Here is a 20,371-nt window from a genome sequence, read left to right as displayed (position 1 = left end):
ACATTCTATTGCCCTCATTTCCCTTCTCAGAAATGCTTTTCTGGAAGGAGCTCCATCCTGGGCCAAAGCCAGCCCCTGGAAAACATTGTCAGCATCCCCTGCAAGACACCTGCAGGCCCAAGCAGCCCCGTAGGAGAACTGGGACTGTGGAAAATGCAAGGGGAGCTAATGTGAGAAAGGCCTTGCCAGCATGCTGACAGTTTTCTTCACAAGTGTCACAATGAAGCTACTTGAGAATCAGCTTGCAAAGCACCTGACTGCTAATATCCGTCTCTCACCCCTCCTTAACCAGAAGCAATGTAGATACTCTTGAATGCCCAGTACCAGGGCCTAACTCCCAGTGGGTGCTGTGCATGTTTGTTCCCCCTGATGGTCTTGGACCAGGCCTTGGGAAACTTTTTCTAAAAGGGGCCTTGTGGTATATATTTTTGCCTTTGCAAGCTGTGTGGTCTCTGCCACAACTACTCAGCTCTGCCATTATAGCACAAAGACAGCCATAGACAATGCACAAGTGAGGGGGTGATATCCCTGTGTGCTAATAAAACTTTATTTATGCACAGTGAAATTTGAATTTCATTGTTATTTTCATGTGAAAGAAAATATCACTTATTTTTATTTTTTCCTACCATTTAAAATATAAAACCCACTTTCTACCATAGCTTGCAGGACATATAAAACACATGGTAGGCTGCATGTGGTTAAGCTTTTGCTTTTTTGTTTTTCATTTTAAATATTTTTTTTGCTTAATATAGGAGCAATATATATTTGTTATAGAATAATCAGAACTTGGTGATATATAAATAAAGTAAAACTAGAATCATCTATAATTTTAATATACAGCTCTAACTATACTAGTGAGCATTTTTTTTTTTTAAATCTGTCTGTCTCTCTCTCTCACTATCTATCTGTATTGGTGCCTTCAAAGTGATAGCCCCTAGCTATATATGACTATTTGACCTGAAACAAAACTCAGATAAAATTTAAGTTTCAGTTTCTCAGTTGACTAGCACACGTGCAGTCTTCAATGCCTAGGTATGGCTAGTGGCTACCATATTGGATGGCACAGACACAGAACATTTCTGCCATCAGACAAGGTTCTGTTGGACAGCACTGATCTATCTAGGTCTATCTACATAGATTTAACAAATACAGAACGATACCAAATAAACTTTTTTGGTGAATATCTTTGTTCACTTAATATTTTGAGATGACATTTTCATACCATTCAATACTCAATACTTATGTTTTACTAGAGGCATTCTGTTCATGCAACAGATGTCCCTTTAGAGTCTCTGTGGTTGTACATTTGTTTCCAGTTCTTTGATACAATAAACAAAATGACACTAAACCAACTTAATCACTAAACCTTTGCACCATTCATTGTTCTGGAAAATGTTTTTAATAGGAATACCCAGTTTCTCTCCAGGAAGGCTTTGATCATTTGTACTCCTCTCAGCAATTCATGAAATTGTCCACGTCCATGAAGCCCCCACAAATAATTGTAGTTATGATTATAAAAATTAGGCAATTTTGGTAGATGAACTCTTTCCATCTCTTTAACATGCCTTTCTTTGACAAACTTTATTCCCTCCTATATTTATTGACCATTTCATGTCTTTGGGTGGGTTTGAGGCAGTAAAGAGCATTTCTCTGTATGACTTAGACCAAAATTACTAGATTTATAATCCAGGCTTCATAAAGCTCTGCAAGCAAGATGGCAGGATAAACATACCACAAAGATTGGGAAAGCTCTCTTAATTTCAGCAGAATCTTGGATCAATCACTTTTTCTATCTGTTCCTTTGAATGATTATTGTTTCCTTTTGGTCCCTGTGGTCATAGGTCACACTAGAGGGCAGGTAAGGGTTTTTTTTTTTTTTTTTTTTTTTTTTTTTTTACTATTTTTAAATTTTTGCTTATTTTGCTTGTTCATTATTTGTCTGAATTCCTTAATTTCTAGCACCACAGTCCTTGCCCAAACAGAGATAGGGCAGCCTGGATTCCTGGAAAGCAGCAAGGAGGGTATCAGGTTTCTGCAAGATAGCAGCAGACTAAAGAAATAATTACTGATCAAGATGAATAAGGAAAAGCAAGCTGGGTTCTTCGTGGCCTTTGAGGGTCTGGAATTTACATTCATTGTGAGCTCTGGGTGATCTCATATTCTGATGGGCAGTTTCTGCATCTCTGACTACCACTGAGTGAAGGTGTCCTCTTTCCAAATACCTTTAGAAAGCTACTAGGCTATCACACATTCACCCTTTAGTATTGACTAGCTTTCACACCACATTTTAAGTTTTATAAAATCACCTCCATCACACCTACAATCTCACTTACCCCACGAAGGAGGTACTATGACTATTGTCTTTATTTGCTGTTAAGGAAAGTGAGGATCGGTAGGTGGGGTGACCCGCCGTAGATGATGCACACAGAACCATGGACTCCTAGTCCAGTGCTCTTTGCGTTGCCTCCAGCGTGCACAAGCTATTTCTCTTGCAGAGCTGGTGGGCCAGGCGGTGTTAAATGAATGGCAGCTGGGAGGGCTGAGGGCGAGAGCCGTGAACGCCCACCCCGGGGGCGGAGAGGGGCAGGGCATCATCTTACAGGGACTCTGACTCCGGATCTAGGGTTCCAGAGCCAGGGCGCGGGGCGCACGTGGGGCAGCTACGCGCACCCGGAGCCCCCGGGACCCGGGAAAGGGGGCAGGAGGTGATTAAGGTCTAGGTGAAACCAACCTTTTAGAGACGCGCCCTCCGCCCCCGCTCAGACGGGCTCCCCTCCCGCCTCACGGGGGTCCTCGGCCCGCTCCGCCGCCCCAACCCCCGCTCCCGGCCCTCGCGCTCCCTCCTCCCGGCCCCCGGCTCCTCCGCCCCCGGAGGCCGGACTCTGCCCCCGCCCTGCCCTCCCCCTCCCCTCCCCTCCCCCCGGGGGCGGTGGCCCGTGGCGGGCGCGCTCATTGGCTGCGGCGCGAGCGAGGGCCGGGGCCGGCCGCGCCGATTGGCCGGCGAGGCTCGGGGAGCCAGGAAGCCCCGCGAGTCGCTGGGGGAAGCGGGGCAGAGGCTGGACGCGCCGGAGCTCGGAGCGCAGGAGCCGCGGGTCGCAGCCGGCGGACCGGAGCCCGCGCATCGCCCGCGGATCGGAGCCCCGGCCTGCAGGTAAGGGCCCGGCGCCGGGGCGCGTGGGGCGGGCCGTCCACGCGGGATGCAGTCCTGCGGCCGTGCCCCCAGGGAGCAGAACCGGGGCGTCTTCCCCCAGAATCGGGCCCTCTCTTCCCAAAACGAGAGGCTCTCTCACCTCCCAGAGAGCAAAACAGCGTCCTTTCCCACCAAAAATGGGCTTTTCCTCCTGGCCCCAGCTCTCCCCGTTTACCCCTGGACTGGAATGCGCCCTCCCAGAGAGGAGTCCAGCCTCCACACGGATTCAGCCCCCCCATCCCTTCGGAGATGCGCCTTCCGCCTCCCTCAGAAACTAAGTTTGGGTCTCTTCTCCCACCCTGCTTCGCCATGATGAGGGTCTTCTCAGCTCGTAGAAAGCAGTATCCTCCCTCCCATGGAAAATGAAAGCCCCCAGGTGTCCTGGGAGGTACGCCCGTCCTTACGACAGGAAAATCTCAAGGCAGAGACTCGGCAAGTCACCCTCAAACCCAGTAGGGATCTCCCTGCATACCTCACCTCGCAACTGGACTCTGGGATTTGCCTTCAGATATGAATGACTCCCTCCCCCACCCCGCCCAAGACCCCCTTCCACCCCTTACAGAGGTATGGTTGCCTCAGACACCACCACCTTAAAGCATTTTGGGGAGGTACCCTCTTCCTCCAACAGATGTAAGGTCAGGGGCTTTCATACTCAGCAATAGGACAAGGGCCTGGCCTGGCCGCCCATCTGGACCAAGTAGCCCACCTCACTCCATGTCTCTAACCCATTCAAGCCAACAGCCTCTCACTAACACCCTACACCCACTCTGCTGGCCTCTCCCTAATCTCATCCTTCCCCGCCTATACTCCCACACCTCACTGCCCCACCTAATCCCATCCCACCTTCCCTCTCCCACCCTGGCCAGAGATGAGACCACAGGAGGTTTAAGAATGAAGCCCTTAAAGCCAGGATCCTGGGCCTAAGGACCCTTCTAGTACCCTCTGAACTCTGACAGCAAGATGACCTCTGAGGCAGCAGGACCACTGGGGACCCCACCCTCACCCCCACTCCCCACACAAAGGGCTGGTGTTCAAGATGTTCTCCTCTGGAGAAGAGAGTGTCAGAACGCAGAGAGGGTCCAGCTTGCTCCCTGGGGCTGCCCCCTTCCCCTTAGCTCCAGTGGGCACTGCTCAGTGGAATCCCTGGGCACTTGGCCAGAGGAGGTAGATGCTGCAGGAACCATCCATCGGGCTGGAGGTACTGCTGGCTTTGCTGGGCTAAGGGTCAGGATGTTGGTGACTTGAGGGGGGTGGTCAGAAACCGGCGAGGCTGGAGGACAGGAAAGAGAAAGACAAGGAGCTTTGCCTTGCTCTTTAGAGCTGTACTCGGGACATGGGGTATGGAGAAATGTGTGTCCGGGATGCCCAAAGAGGTCAGCCCCGGGGAGAGGGTAAGTCTGGTGTCTCCAAACCTCAAAGGGCTTCTAGATTAAAGATCCTGCCCCTTCATTTAACAGTTGAGCACAAAAAGGGGAAGACACTTGCTCAAGGTCATCTAGCCCAGTGGGTGGCAAAGCTGGTCACAGTCTCTCCAGGGATTGTGGGGTGCTGGCGTCTGGAACGGAAGCTCCAGTCCTCACGTTTACAACTGGGACTGACGGTACTGACCTCTCCACTTGTCAGAGGAGGTGCAGAGGCTCTGAGAATGCCACGCAGCCAGGAAGGGGCAGAGCTGGCACTGAGGGGACCCTACCCTCACCCCCACCCCACACAGGCCACCTTGAAGAATCCATTCCTGGGGGTCTGCACTTAACCACTCACCCCATGGGAGCTTTTTACTGAGCCCACCACCAAACTGATGCTTGCCAAAAACCAAATTGACCCAGGATGAAAAACAAGATGGGTTGCAATATACTGGTGCCTGAGACCACTGCAGGAGCCTCAGTTGGATATCTGGGTTTGTTCCAGGAACTTTGGACAGGCCCCTTCCCTCCTGTCCCTGCTCAGGGTATGATTTCTGTTCCTGAGGCACTGAATGGGACCAGAGCTGAAACCAGCAGCAGGCTCTCCAGAACCACCCAGCTGGGCAGCAGTGACCGGGTCCCTGCAGATGGCTGGGTCTTGAGGAGGGGGCTCCCCCCTGCCTCCAGCTGAACGGTTGGCTGTCATGCTCCAATTTAGAACAGGGAACCAAGTCCAAGGAGCTGAGGTGAAAGTTCAGAGCATGAGGGGGAAGTGGAGTGCATAAGGGTTAAGAGATCGGTCCCTGGAGCCCTCTTATCTGGGTCTAGAGCCCAAATCTTCAACTCGGTGTGTGCTCTTGAGGAGATTATTAACCTCATCCCATAAAAGGAGTTAATCTTCATAAAGTGCCTAGCTTCTCCTACAAACGGGTAGAAGCAATGATTCTGATTTCAAGTGCAAAGTCATAAAACCTTTGTGCTTTTAGGACCGCAGACCATAAAGTCAGATGGAGCCTTGAGTTGACTCCTGCCTCCTGCTGGCTGGGGATCCTTGGGCAGGTTACTCCCTCTCGAAGGTCCTCCTCCCTCATCTTTGAATGAGATTTGTTGAGGGGTGGGCATCAGTTGAGAGCTGCAGAATGGGCCGTCTTATTCTCAGTAGTATTGACCCTGGCGTCAGAATAATTCTCTGTCTCGAGGGCTGTCTTGTGCCCTGAGGGTGTTTAGCTACATTCTTCCCCCTCTCCCTGCTAGATGCCAGTACAAGCCTCTCCAGCTATGCCAACTAAACTGTCTCCAAGCACTGGCAGACATTTGGGGGGGGGGGAGAATCACATACACACACACCCCCCACTGAGAACTGCTGGCCTAACACACATCCTTGATGTGTCTTGACAACACAGCATCCTTCCCCTTCCTCCAGCTCCTTGTTCTGCCTTCTGCATGATGGGGGTAGGGGATGTCCAGCCGCTGAGCCTCTCAGCCTTAACCACAATCTCCGTCCTTCACATCAAACAGGACTTGGCCACCACCAGAGCACCTCCGTGTGCATTGCTCTGGGCCTCCCCATTTTACAGCTGAGCAGACTAAGACTCACAGAGTTACATGGCTTGCCTAAAGGGATAACCCCCTTCCCTGCTAGAGGTCAAGGAAACAGTCATGCCAGCAACAGTTTCAAAAATAACCTGGTTCCGGAGCCTTCTTCAGAAGGTCATCTGTGAGTCTCTTCTAGAATTCCAACTACCCTCCCACTTCTAGGACTCTCCTATAGCAGTCCGCACTCATGCGTGCAGGCCAGCGAACACAGGAATGTCTGCTGCAGGACTTTGCAACATCAACAGAGGGAGGGGCTACATTACCGTGTGTTCACACAGGGAAATGAGTGGTCACTGTAGAAAAATGAGGGGAATGTACATTCCTCACCTGGAAAGTTCTCCAAGATATTTAGTGAAAACAATAAAGTTGCAGAATTAATATCTATAGTATAAAAAAATATATGTGAATGCATATGAGAATGATTAGTCAGGCAAGCAAGGGGCATGAAAGCGGCTTATATATATATAAGAATGTATTCATGGGGGAAGAAAAAGAAAAGAATCCTCTAACCAGCTTCCCATGCATTAAAATTGAGCAAAGCACAGCACACGAGGTTGACAGACTTGCTCCAGGTCACTCTGCCAAGAGGTATGGCTGAGGGACTCCAGCCCACAGGAGGAGCCCTGTCACTGTCCCCAGTGTCAGCGTGCTGGGCACAAGTGAGGCCTGAGGACCACACACTGGGGAAGTGCTCACGCTAGCAATTCCAGTGGCTGAAACTCAGGCCTCTGCACTTGCTGAGAGTTCGGGAGCCTCGAGACATGAATCTGAGGCTTCCCCACCCCAGGCTGAACTTCTGCCCTGGCGTTGGAGAGCTCCTTAGAATTCCAGTGGGCTCTGGGGTCAAAGTGATGACAGCTGAATTGGGCTCCTACCAGCATGATGGCTTCACACCGTGACCACTATACCTCTCAGCATCTCATTTCCCCACCTTGGAAGACAGGATAATAATGGAAAAAAAAAAAAAGGAAAGTAGTGGGAAGAGGGGCAGTAGTAGGACCCCCTTCTTGGGTTATCCTTAGAGGATCAACCAAAACTGTGTTCCAACACCTGGTCTTCTCTGCTGCTATGAACATATATGTACAAGTTTTGGTTTAAAGACAATTTTGGTTTTAGTTCTTTTGGCTATATACCCAGGAGTGAACCACTTGATCATAGGATCAGTCATCTGGTAATTCTTTAACCTTTTGTAGAACTGCCAAATGACACCATTTTACATTCCCACTAGCAACGTGCAAGGGTTCCAATTTTTCCACTTCTCTACCAACATTTGTTATTTCCCACTTATCATTCTTATTACTATTACCGCCATTCCAGCAGGTGTGAAGTGGTATCTCGTTGTGGTTTTGATTTGCAGTTCTCTAGTGACTAAGGATGTTGAGGATCTTCTCGTATGTTTTTTGGCTGTTTGTATATTTTCTTTGGAGAAACGTCTATTTAAAGTCCCTTGCTTGGGGATCCCTGGGTGGCGCAGCGGTTTGGCGCCTGCCTTTGGCCCAGGGCGTGATCCTGGAGACCCGGGATCGAGTCCCACATCGGGCTCCCGGTGTATGGAGCTTGCTTCCCCCTCTGCCTATGCCTCTGCCTCTCTCTCTCTCTCTGTGGCTATCATAAAAAATAATAATAATAATAAAAAATAAAGTCCCTTGCTCATTTTTTAGTTGGGTTGTCTTTTTGTGGTTGAGGTTTTTCTAAAGTATATTTTATTTATTTATTTATTTATTTATTTATTTATTTATTTATTTAGAGCATGCAGGTGGGGGCAGAGGGAGAAGGAGAGAATCTCAAGCAGACTCTGCCTTCAGTGCAGAGCCCTTTGTGGGACTCGATCCCACAACCTGAGGACATGCCCAGGGCCAAAATCAAGAGTCAGATGCTTAACTGACTGAGCCACCCAGGCTCCCCTTATGATTGAGTTTTAAGAGCTCTTTATTTACATAAATATATATTTGTGTTGCCATTTCCTCCTACATGTAAACATTTGCTCAGCTTCTATGGGTCAGGCAGTCCTGTGACCTTGGGATATTAAGATGACTACAACACAGTTACTGCCTACAAGGGGCTCACAGTCTAGGACAAATATAATATTTCTCAACCTACACTATTTCATATTTCTCCATATTCTACTACATATTTCTCAACCTCCACTATTAACTTTGAGGGGCTATCCTGTGTATGATAGGATGTTTAGCATGATCCCTGGCCCCTACCCCACTAAATGCCAGTAGCATACCCCCCCCCCATGTTGGGACAACCTAAAATGTCTCCAGACATTGCCAAATGTCCCATAGCAACAAACTGTCTAGTTGAGAATCACTATTTAGAGGCTAAGACAGATGTGTATATCTGCAATTTCAGTCATATTTCTTGTGCCTAAGAGAGTTCACAGTGGACATTCAGGACATACTTGTTGGATGGATGGACACAACCATTTTGTTGGTTGGATGAGTTGATGGATGAATGTGTTAATGAATGGATGAATAGATGAATCCAATTTATAAAGCCCAGACATATGCCTGAAATTCTACTATGGAAAAACAAAACACTGTTCTTAAAAGTAGAACTTTCTACCCTTTTTCTCCACCTAGCACAGCAGCTGTCATGCATGACCATAAGAGGCCCCTAGAGGGCTTGTTAACACACAGATTGGTGGGCCCCACCATGAGACTTTATGATTCAGTAGAGTCACTGGCCTAGCAGAATGCTCCCAACCTGGTTTCCATGTTCTTTGAGAACATGGAAACCAGAATCCCCCACCTTGCCAACCCATCGTTTCTCAGAGGTCTATGGGCTTAACTACCAACACCTGCCATTTAGGTCCTCACATTTATTGCCTTGGACTATTGGCAGCATGCTGGAAATCTGTCCCTTAGCCACATTGAGAATTCCTTCAAAGCTGGGACCCATTGTGTCCTAGCACCTTGCTTCTGGAAATGTGGTACAGCGCCCAGCAGCATCTCAGCATCTGGATACACATCTCAGCATCTGGAGAAATACAGACTGTTGGGGGCACCTGGGTGGCTCAGTCGATTAGGCAACTGACTCTTGGTTTTGGCTCAGGTCATGACCTCGGGGTCATGGGATGGAGCCCCAAGTCAGCTCCATACACAGCAGGGAGTCTGCTTGAGATACTCTCTCTCCCTCTGCCCCTTCCCCTCCCTCTAAAATAAAGAAATCAAAAGAAAAAAGAAAAGAAAAGAAAAGAAGGAAGGAAGGAAGGAGAAAGAAAGAGAGAGAGAGAGAAAGAAAGAAAGAAGAAAGAAAGAAAAGAAAGAAAGAAAGAAAGAAGAAAGAAAGAAAGAAATCCAGACTGTAGGCCTATCTACACTGGCCTACAGAATGCAAATCTTTATTTTAACAATATCCCAGGTTGGCGGGGATAGGGTGGGGAGGAGGGGTGGGACTTAAGACTCATGGTCACATTCAAGTTTAGAAACCTTGTCTTAGCACATGTCTATCACCCTCACAACTCAGCTAGACCCCCGGCTTAGCTTTGCCACTGAGTTACATTGGCAGGATTTGTTACAGTGTAAATGGTGTCTGGGCTGGAACATCATCTGGGCATTATTGGTCATTCTGATTTTTGCCTTACGCAATTTGTCTCTTGGAATGTCTAAACTGAGGGCTTGACCCATGGGAAAACAGAGGCTCAGTGGGGCAGTGCCTTGCTCAAGGTCGCAAAATGACCATGATGCAAAGTGGAGATTGCCATTCATTCTCTCAAGGGGAGCAGGACCCAGAGGGGTTGAAGTGTTGTGGTGGTGACACAGGAAAGCATGGCGTGGGAAGGGGGCATTCTGAACCTGCTGGGTTTGTTCTTCCAGAGTAGAAAAATGGGAGATTACTTAAAAGTAAGCCAAGAACCAGAAGGTGAGTGGTATGCTTTCATTTATTCAACAAGTATTTATTAGGTATTCAGCAGATGCCAGACATTGGCACTTGTATATGGTCTCATCCTTAGTGGCTTCTGTCTAGGTAAGCAGTCTAATTGCCTGACATTTGTTCATTCGTTAATGTGTCTGCTTGTTGCACAGTTTCCATGTGTCCCGTAGAGTACTAGGGGAGTATGTGTATGGATAAGGCAGAGATAGAGACCCAACTGCTACACCAGAGGATCTTCTAGGCTAGCTGTGGGGAGACAGACCAGAACAACTGCTGTTCAGCGAGATGCGTCCTGGGGAGGTTGGGGGTACATAGAGGTTGGAACTCAGAGAAACCCTAGGGATGCTGGGGAAGAAATTGTGGGAGGAAAAGGCAGGAAAAATGTTCTTGACAAAGAGAACATGAACAGAAGCTCAGAGACCTCACAGAAAACTGTTAAAAGAAAATCTTCAGAGATAAAGGTAAAATCATGACTTCTATGCAGACACAAAAACAGACACTTGTTTAAGACTGTATTATGCTGGGGCACCTGGGTAGCTCAGTCAGTTAAGTGTCTGCCTTCAGCTCAGGTCATGATCCCAGGGTCCTGGGATCAAGCTCCATTATTGGGCTCCTTGCTCCAAGGGAAGCCTGCTTCTCCATCACCTGCCCATCACTCCCCCTACTTGTGCTCTCTTGCTCTCTGTGTCAAATAAATAAAATCTTTTTTTAAAAAAAAGATTGTATTAAGTTCACTCAATGAGGGAACTGGACAGATGTTAGAACCAGTTTGAAGGCAAAGTCAACTAAAGTACAATTATGTATGGAGGAAATGAATGCTGAAATGAATTGTAAATGGAGGGGGGAAATGATTGGACAAGACTGAATTTGCTTGTCTTATCAGTTTCCTACAATTTACAAAGGACTGGAAAAAAGAGCTCAAAGATAGCGAACAGGACTAGAATCACATAACCCGAAAGTTTGTATTGTATGCAGATAATGCATAATATTCCATTGAAAAATTGACACAGTTTTTCCCCCTGTACAACTACTGTTCAGGGATTGGGGGAGGGAGACCTCTGGTGGAGCACAGGGTCAGTGAGTGAAGACAGGAGCAGCTGCAGGAGAACCAGATCATGGACATCCAGGTGGCCCATGAGAGTGAGCAGACTTGACACAGAGACAAGTAGGGAACCACGGAAGGGTTTTTAAGCAAGCAGATACCCTGATTTGATTAGCACTGGAGAAAGATCCTTCTGGAAGCTGGGTGGAGAGCAACTATAGGTGGGTCAGAGAAGCCTGATAAAAGGTGGGATGACAGGGATATCACCTAGAGTAAGGCTTGGCAAATTTCTTCTGTAAAGGGGCAGATAGTAAATACTTGAGACTTTGGGGACCGTACAGTTAACAATCACTATTCAGCTGTACCAGGATGGCAGCTAGAGACAATGTAATGAATGGGCAGGTGTGTGTTCTAATAAAACTTTATTTAAAAAAATGGGCCAGTGAACCAGATGTCTCCCCCTATCCAAGCCCTCCCCCACAGCTTGTCCATCTCCTACCTAGAGTGGTAGTGGAGTGGCTAGAGCTGTCCATGGTTTTGACAGGCCTACTGTATGCCCTCCTCCAGCTGGATCTTTAGAAGCCATTGGCAGCTCTCCTGGTGGGAGCCTAGGGACACTTTCCCCCATCTACCTTTGAGCACGAGTTCCCTGAAGGAACCAGACAACCCCTGGGGCAGATCGCTGGCCTTTCAGCAAAAGCTTTTAGGACCTCAGAACTCCTCTGGGGACAAGGTTGGCCATATAGCCTCTTACAAGCAGCCAAAAGAGCAAGCCACCTCAGGAGGGCTGTTCCTCTGTGGGAACAGAGCCTGCTTCCCCTCTCCTTGCCCAGAGCTGTAAATAGCTCTCTGCTGGCTTTGCAGGCTGAGCGCCCTTCTGGGGACAGGCTGGAAATGAGCACACCAAGGAGCACTTGTGCAAATTACTGCCTGCATGTGGGTTTGCGAGCCTGGCAACCTGCCCCAGCCTGAAGTGTACAGTCCTCCCAGGGCCTGAAAGCCCATCTCACGGGAGATGGGCACACACAAGGACACAGGCGTTCTGACCCGGGGACAGGGTCCAGGAGGGATTCAGAGCTAGGCTGTCAGAGTAACGACAAGCCAGAGGGAGGAGAGGAAACATCTCAGAGGACCTACCCTCATGACAACAACCCGTAATAGTGGCTGCTCGTATTTGCTGAGAACTCAGTGGGTGCGAAGGCTATCCTGGGAGATTTATGTATATTTGCTCAGGTCAATGCTCACAACACCCCCGGAGGAAAGACTGGTCAGGTTGCAGAGGGGGAATGCAGGTGCAGAGAGGATAGCAGACTCGCCCGGGCTCTCAGAGTAACAGCAGCATGTTCACAGAGAAACCCCGGTGTAACCCTGAGCCCCACGGATGCCGTTGGTGGGCATCGTCCCCACCCCGTCTGACCTCCGTTTACTTCTCAATCAGCCAACAGGAATAATAATATCTTATCCCTTGACCAGCTGCTGTGGCAAATGAGAAAGCAGAATTAAAAAGTCAAATGCCAAGCAAGAACAGCGATAGGCAGAGGAAAGTCCAAAGTGCTTCCTTCAGTAGCCACTGCCCACAAACAACTTGGACCATTTGCAGCCATTGATCCCTTTCAGTCATGTGCATCCCCCCGACCCTTGAGGGTCCCCTGTGAATGTGGGCTGGGGTCTGTTTCCTGGATGCTCCTATGGGGTCAAGGGAAAAGTCACAGGTTTGGAAAGCAGCCGTGTTGCAGCTTGCTGAAGGCCCTGCAGATGGTGACTTCTGGACCTCAGTTTCCTCATCTGTAAAATGGCAACCATGCTAGCGCGTCTTAAACATATTGGTGGTTACTGGGTAGGATGGTCAAGGCGAACGTGGTTGAATGTTTTCTACCTGCCAGACGCCATGGCTCTGTTTGGATGATCTCTTAATTCTCTCAGTACCCAGATGGGAAGGTCTTCTTTTGTGGATGAAGGCAGAACCAGAGAATTTTTTAAATCCCTTGATCAAGGTCAGAGGTAGGACCAGAATCTGGACTTGATCTGGAACCTGCCTGGCTCCAATGCCTGTCCTCAAACACGTGACCTCCAAGGGCCAGAGAGTCAGAATCCCGCTCCTCCCCTTCCCGTGCCTTTATCCGCCTGGCCTATATGTACATGCTTTGTTTTTGAGTGGTGATTTATTTTCTGAATAGGCAAAGTAATGCCTGGTAAAATGCTCAGCCAGTGCAACCTCAGCCTACGAAGGAAAAGTAAATTTCCCTCCCTTATCTGCATCTCCTGGGCCTCTTCCTCTCTCCCTAGAGACAGCTCCATATTTTAAGAAGGGTCACTGTTTTGCACGTTGTTTTTTTGTTTTAGAGGGGGAAGGATGGAGGGGGAGAGAGAGAATCTCAAGCAGACTCCCCGCTGAACACGGAGCCCAACTCCAGGCTGGATCCCAGGACCCTGAGATCATGACCTGAGCTAAGATCAAGAGTTGGACACTCAACCGACTGAGCCACCCCAGTGCCCCTCACGCTTTGTTTTTTATCCTTAATATATCATAGAGACTTCTTCTTACCCCGTTTCATGGCTGCAGAGTATTCCGTGGTGTAGGGCACTTACTTACTTACTTACCCAACCAGCCCCCGTCCACAGGCTCCAGCTTGCTGCCAGTATCTGGCCATCCCAGAGGAGGCCGCAGTGCACATGGCCATTTCACACACGTGCAAATATTCCTGTAGGATAAATTCCTAGAAGTGGTATTGCTACATCAAAAGCTGTTATGTGTAGGGTTTTTTTTTTTTCAAATCCTTTCCATAAACCCTTTTCTTATTAAATATAGCATACGTAGGGAAACAAACACAAAATGCGAAAGAACAGCTCAGTCTTTTTTTCACGAAGCCAGCGGTCCTATAACTGCAACCAAGTCAGCAAGTAGATCGTCCACTGGGAGCCGGAAACAGCAGGCTCCTCATGCCCTTCTTAATTGCGATTCCACACCCATGGAACCCCTTCCAGTCTTTCCCAGAGCCCATCCTTGCTCTTGCATTGTGCTCTTGCACGTGTTCCACCTAAGGATGTGTCCATTCATGACACGTTAGTTTTGCCTGTTTTTTTTCCATTGTGTTGGGTTGTGTCTAGCTTCTTCTGCGTTGCTGTGACCACTGGGATTTTATACATGCTGTGCCCTGTGGCTTTGTCTATTCATTTTCATTGTTGGCCAGTAGTCGGTGTGTGCATGGGCCATCATTTCTTCATCTACCCCACTGCTGGTGGACACATGCATTGTGTGCAGTGTGAGGGGTCTGTTTTAGTCTGCCCAAGCCGCCAAAACAAAATACCAGAGACTGGGGGGTCTTGAATAATAGAACTGCATTTCCCACAGTTCCAGAAGCTGAAGGTCTGAGGTCAGGATGCCAGCACGATCCAGTTTTGACAAGGGCTGTCATCCTGGCTTGCACATGATCCCCTTCCTGCGATGTCCTCACATGGCAGAGACAGCGCTCCGACATCTCTTCTTCTTATAAGAATACTTATCCTACCATGAGAGCTCCACCCTCACAACCTCATCTAAACCTATTTCCCAGAGGCCCCGTCTCCAGATACCATCACACTGAGGGTTGAGGCTTCGATGTATGAAGGAGGAAACAACACAGTCCAGACCAAACTGTTACACATAGTGCTGCCATGAGCACAAAGTGGCTGCCCAATTCAGACTCCACCAGCCATCATGAGACTTCACTTGCTCCATATCCCATCCAGCTCCAATACCTTGACTTGCTATTGTGTTTTGTACTTTTAGCCATTCTGGTGAGTGTGTACTGGTTTTTAAGATTTCCCTACCTACTCACTGATTTTGATCATCCCTTCTATGTGTTTCTCGGCCATTTGCATTTGCTCTTTAATGAAGTGCCTATTTGGATCTCTTGTCCATTTTTCTTTTGAATTGTCTGTTTTTGTTTTTGTTTTTCTTTCTGCTTTGTAGGAGTCTTTGTCATGCTTGATAGTGATCCCTTTGGCAGTCATATGTTTTGCAAATATCTTCTACCCTGTGGTGCAATTTTCATTTTCAGTGGTGACTGGAATTTTTTAATTTTTGTATAGCTCACATTATTCATTTTTCTTTTATGGTCAGTGCTTTTTGTGTCCTATTTTAGTAACCCGAGGTCATTCATAATGCCCCCTCTTATCTCCTAAAAGCTTTCACATTTTACCTTTCAGATCTATGTCTACTACGCCCGGGGATGATTTTTATGTGCGGCGTTAGGGAGGATCATGACAAGTTTTTCTTTCCATAGGGATACTCTAACTGACCCAGTATCACCGCCACTTTGTCAAAGGTCTGTTCTTCTGTCCTCTGTTCTGTTGCCTTGTTAAGTGTTTGTCTTCGCCCCCACACCGTGTTGTCTTAACCACAGTAGCCTTAGAGTATGATAGAACAGGGCCAAATTGCCTTCTGAAGAGACTTACCAGGGGCACCCGGTGGCTCAGTCAGTTAAGTTTCTGCCTTCAGCTCAGGTCATGATCCCACAGTCCTGGGATCAAGTCCCACATCGGGCTCTCTGCTCAGAGAGGAGTCTGCTTCTCCCTCTCTGCCTGCCCCTCCCCATGCTTGTGCTCTCTCTCTCTCTCAAATAAATAAATAAATAAATAAATAAATAAATAAATAAATAAATAAATAAAACTAAACGAAGAGACTTACCAGTCAACGCTTCTTAAAATCTAACAAAAATGTATTGAGGTCCCAATGTGGTGCCAGACAGTATAATACGATTTTTAGTATAAACACAGCTTAAAGAGTTTTGCAGTCTTTAAGCAGCCAGACATGAACCAAATAACTATAGAAACAGAGATGCCATGTCAATGTGATGGTGACACAAAAGGCAGAGGCCTTGTGGGTTTAAGAGTGTGTGAAGAGGAGGATCTGATCTGGTGGGACAGGGTCAGGGAAGCCCTCCTAGAAGAGATGCGCCATGTGTTGAATAGAAACTAAGGAATTGGGAATCCCTGGGTGGCTCAGAGGATTAGCTCCTGCCTTTGGCCCAGGGCGCGATCCTGGAGTCCCGGGATCGAGTCCCACGTCAGGCTCCCGGCATGGAGCCTGCTTCTCCCTCCTCCTGTGTCTCTGCCTCTCTTTCTCTATGTCCATCATAAATAAATAAATAAATAAATAAATAAATAAATAAATAAATAAATCTTTAAAAAAATGTGAACATCAAATTATTTTTTAAAAAAAAAGAAACTAAGGAATTATAAGCAAGGGAAAAGCATTTGGGGTAGTGGGAACAGCATCTGCAAGGGCTCTGAGGCAGAAGCCTACATAAGGCAGAAACGAGATCCAAGGGGCAGACCCAGAGGGAGAGGAAGGGAGTATATGTGGGAATTAGAACGGTGAGTGGGGCCAGACCTCCAGGCCTTTGAACCATGTTCAAGGTCTGGTTTTTGTACCAAGAACCATTATCCTGAGCAAATAACAAGAGTCCCCTTGAATCTTCCAGATTAAGAGCAGTCCCAAGAGCCCTTTCAGCACACCTAGGGTTGCTTCTTTGCAGGAGAAAATGTGCACCAACCTCTGGAGTGATACCTGTGTTCATTTAACATCATCCTGCAGCATCTGGAGCTGAGCAGTTGGGTTTTGCCAGCTGTGGAAGGGACAGCTCCTCCACACAGGTCTGCCCGGGTGCTGCCAGCAGCAGCGTCTACCCGGCACTGTGTCAGGTCTGGAGCCCTTCTGCCCCCAGCCTGGCAACCATGTCTTGCCTGCTGGACTCCGCTGGGATGGGCCTGGTGCCAGACACCGTGCCGCAGGCTGGAACTGTTCCTCTCACTCTTCATCACCATCCTTGCTCATCACCCCAGGGAGGCACAGGTATCCTCATTCCATGGATGAGAAAACAGAAGCTTGGGGAGCTTAAGTCACTTGTCTAAGACCACATAGCTTACAAGGGACAAATGTGACAGTTGCTGGCTCTCTACAAATTTAATTTCTAAACTTGAATGGTACTTTTTTCTTTTTAAAGAACGGAGTGGGTCAGACTGGTGAGCATCACCACAGCCCTGTTCTGAGTCAGAATTCTAAAATGTCCCCAGATCCATGCCCTGAGCTGATGAGTATCTAGGCCTGAGACACATCCCCCCCACACCCCGCCCTGCTCCTGCTCCTGGCACTGCTGTTGTAGTTTGGGGTTTGGGTTCTTTCTGCGCCAAGCAGAGTAACTGAGAAGGTTTTAATCAAGGTGTATGTCTGCTGGGGTTTTATAGAATTGGGAAGTGGGGAGGAGCTCTCTATACACCAGAGCTCAAAATCTTATTAAATGGGTCCGTCCCTGTTTGGAGACAGGAGATCCAGACAGAGCTGACAAGATTGATGTTGTTTTCATGAATCTGGGCATCTGTTGTGTTCCTTGTGAGTTTTCAAGGCAAGGAATTTGTTGAGAGAACGAAGAAGCCAGGACCTCCGGGAAGGTTTCAGAGCTCGGAGAGATGGTGCAGTTTGGAAATAAGGATTGGCTTTCCCCTCTCTGGTGGCATATGTCAGGGGGTAGAAACCAAGCAGAATATAGATTTCTGTGAGTCCCTACCTCTGTCAGGACCGTGCTCCCTCAATGAGCGCACAGTCTGTGTGCTGAGCATCTGTTCTGTGCTTGGCAGTCAGTGCGTGTGCTGGGTGCCACAAGTACCCTCTCAGGAACCCCCTCACTACCCTGTGATGTGATTTCAGACCCATCTTGTTGAAGAAGAGCCATGACCAAACTTGCACCAAACTCCCCAGAAGCCAAGAGCAAGAGCTAGAATTTGAACTGCTCCACCAGAACTGCTCTGTGGGTTCCCTCATATCTCTTTGGTTGGGGGGATGACCTGCCATTGTTCCTCAAGAATAGGAGATTTCTACTGGGGCAGATGTGCCCTGCCCTCCTCCCACGCTAGAGGCCATTTGTCACGGTCTGGAGGTATTTTGGGTTGTCACAGCGTGGGGGGTGGGTGGCAATATTGGCACCCAGTGAGTAGAAAAGCCAGGGATGTTGCTAACCATCCAGCAGCCTCCACCACACACGACAAAGAATGACCTGATACACAAAACCCATAGTGCCAAGCCCGAGAGACCCCGCTTGAAAAGCACGCCTTTTCCATACCCTCTCTAGAATTATTAGAGCACATTTCCACTGGGGAGCACATCTCTCTCTAGCACCTTGTCCCTGGTGATGGGTTCTTGCAGGGTTTTTGGGTGTTCTCCCGCTAGGATGGGAGCTCTGGGTTGGAGGCAGTAAAATGCTTTTGATAACATCAGTAAGGAGGGAGCAGCCAAACCCGTGATGTTGAGCTCAGCATGGATTTTAAAACTCAACATTCCAGATCCTGCATTCCAGGCAGCTTCCAATAGTGCACATATCCCCCTGGGTTGTTGAGGAAGTTGAGAAAAATCCCTGGGGATTTTTCAGGTCCCTGGGGACCTGAAACCCGGGGCACCTGCCATGTCACATTCTTGCCCTTCTTCTGAGAATGAGGAATGTTCATAAACTCAGGCCATGCTGCTCAGCATGGCATGCCAAAGGTCACGTTTGCTCAGGGGAACTGTCCACAGGTTTATCTCGAGGGGATGAGCAGACGTGCAAACCTCCCCTTGCCCTTCGCATAGGGATTCCACTGCCTTGCACAACCAGATGAACACTTTCCTCAGTACAGATAGGGAGAGATTCACTTGGTTTAGACCTTTGAAGGAGCCAAAGGTATGTTGTAGGAGATAGTAGACGGTAACTGAATTTTGCTGGGACTGGTTATCATTAACCTGGAGAAGGTTATGAAATGAGGCATGTTCCCTTTCCAGGTGCCGGAGTTGCCAGGAAAGTCCGGCCAGGGCTCAGCTGGGGGCTGCAGGGACCCCCTGTGCATCCTGCCCCTGGCGTGAACCAGCAGAGCCAGCTGCAGGGCTCAGGGATGTACGCACACGAAGCCCACCGCCCTCGCCGTGAGGACTAGCTATGTGGGTGATGCGGAGGCTCGCCTCTGCTTTTCACAGGGAACAAAAGGGCACAAGAAACCCTCTGACTAGCCTCTGTTGCAAGTGCTTTACAGTTATTCTTATTTAACCCCCAAGGTAGGTCCTGTTCTCATCATCTTACTAACAAGGAAGCAGGCACAGAGGGCATAAGTAACTCGCCCAAGATTATATGATATGGTTGCAAATTTTGAAATTTCCATCTTAAGTGATTGAGAGTTCAAGGACAGTCTGACCCAGAGACACAGCCTTTTTTTGTGGCAGGCCCCCCATCATTCATGGAGGAAAGTCCTCTTGCTGCCCCAGACCAGGGTGACTGCCTCTCTTCAGGGAGGTCCTTCTCAGGGCCTTCCTTGTCACAGAAGCTTACCACTCTCTGTCATATTTCTCTAGCATTCAGCTGTGAATCCCATAAGGACACAGGCTTTCTAGGTCCTCTCCATATCCCCAGCATCACCCCAGGAACTGGCATAAAATAAACACATGGCCAGTGTTTGTTGAATAATACATGAATACGTTCTTTGGATGAACTTTTTCAGAGAAGTTCTTGACAGGGTTTCGTGTACATTCAGGTCCCAAATATGCTTGGAGGGATTTCTTTGGTTTCATCTTGCCTTTTACCAGTAAGCTCATTGTTTTGAGATCCTTGTATATTCACACATTATAAGAAATACAGGGAGATTCTGTATACCCTTCACTCAGTTTCCCCCACTAGTAACATCTTGCTAATGTGTAGTCACAACCAGAAACTCGGCATGGATGCCGTCCACCCATCATATTCAGAATTCTTCGGTTCTGCGCACATGCACGTTCTATGTTTCCAAACAACAACGATTTCTGTCCTCACAAGGGTGCCAGCTAAAACAAGGAAAGTAACAGTATCCCAGGGTGGCTCAGCACTTGGGCTGGGGTCTTCAGAGGTAGAGGCTGTGGATGGTGAGGTAGGGCCACCCTGTGGGTGCCTGGTTACCTGAGGTCCGGCTACCTGGGCTCAGAGATGGAGGACACTGCCCTCTGAAGGCATGGTGTGGCTGTCCCCTAAAACGTGCCCCAGGGGGAAAGACAAAGGCAATGTGACCTCTCAGCCATGAGAGCCTTGAAGGTGATGTCTAATAAATCCCTGCAAGCAGCCCATGTGCTCCCCGAGTACCACCTAAATCCTTGTCCATGGGTCTGAATCCCCGCTCAGCAGTAAAACCTCAGGCTCATCAGTTAACTTCTTAGTGCCTCAACTGTAAGATGGGGGTAACCATTGTATCTACCCTGGTCATCGTTGAGGGGATTAAGTGAGGTAA

General features: G+C 48.4%; 1 protein-coding gene across 1 annotated transcript in view; it reads left to right on the top strand.

Annotated features, from left to right (window-relative positions):
* The first annotated feature begins 3,006 nt into the window (after window positions 1–3,006).
* Window positions 3,007–20,371, top strand: part of ABAT (4-aminobutyrate aminotransferase) — an 85,911-nt gene continuing 68,546 nt past the window's right edge. Inside the window, exon 1 of the mRNA XM_041748911.1 lies at window positions 3,007–3,151. The gene's annotated coding sequence lies outside the window, so the exon portion shown is untranslated. The remainder of the gene's footprint in view (window positions 3,152–20,371) is intronic.

The sequence above is a fragment of the Vulpes lagopus genome, chromosome 3, assembly GCF_018345385.1.
Source record: "Vulpes lagopus strain Blue_001 chromosome 3, ASM1834538v1, whole genome shotgun sequence".
Taxonomy (NCBI): Eukaryota; Metazoa; Chordata; class Mammalia; order Carnivora; family Canidae; genus Vulpes; species Vulpes lagopus.
Note: the sequence above shows the minus strand (reverse complement) of the source record. Positions and strands in the feature narration are given on the sequence as shown.